This window comes from Seriola lalandi, unplaced genomic scaffold (genome assembly GCF_002814215.2).
Source record: "Seriola lalandi dorsalis isolate HSWRI2012SDOR001 ecotype SW California unplaced genomic scaffold, Sedor1 jcf7180002054327, whole genome shotgun sequence".
Lineage (NCBI taxonomy): Eukaryota > Metazoa > Chordata > Actinopteri > Carangiformes > Carangidae > Seriola > Seriola lalandi.
In genome coordinates, this window is record NW_019524880.1 from 221,302 (window position 1) to 221,875 (window position 574).

At 43.6% G+C, this 574-nt stretch overlaps 1 protein-coding gene across 1 annotated transcript in view; it reads left to right on the forward strand.

Annotated features, from left to right (window-relative positions):
• LOC111655616 (chaperone Ric-8A-like) overlaps positions 1 to 574 on the forward strand; it is a 13,660-nt gene that overhangs the window by 9,348 nt on the left and 3,738 nt on the right. The gene's annotated exons all lie outside the window — the stretch shown is intronic.

The window sequence follows — 574 nt, forward strand, 5'->3', positions numbered from 1 at the left end:
AAACTGGCTTATGGTTCTGTTCAGACTCTCACAGCTGCTGGTTCAGGTTAAAGATCCTGGTTTGATTTAATACAGAAAAGGTTCACAACCTGTTTATTTACATTCAACCTGAACCTCCATCTTTCACTGACCTTAATCAAAGAGCTTTTGTTGACAGCTGTTGACAGACAGGCCTCTGGATGTGAACCTGGTCTCTGAGATGTGAACCTGGTCTCTGGATGTGAACCTGGTCTCTGGATGTGAACCTGATTTCTGAGATGTGAACCTGGTCTCTGGATGTGAACCTGGTCTCTGGATGTGAACCTGGTCTCTGGATATGAACCTGGTCTCTGGACGTGAACCTGGTCTCTCAGATGGCAGAGATTATATTTCATATAAAACTGATTTGCTGTTGTATAGAAATGTGATTTCTAGAAGACAGAGCTGCAGGAAGAAATCTTCACTCCTGCTTCAACCTAATATCTATTCAAAGTCACTGCGGCACACATGATTAACATTAGTCGTTATGACTGTGAAGCATGTTTGAACCCAATGCAGGTGTTGTTACTCAGAGCTGATTGGTCGGTCGCCTGTC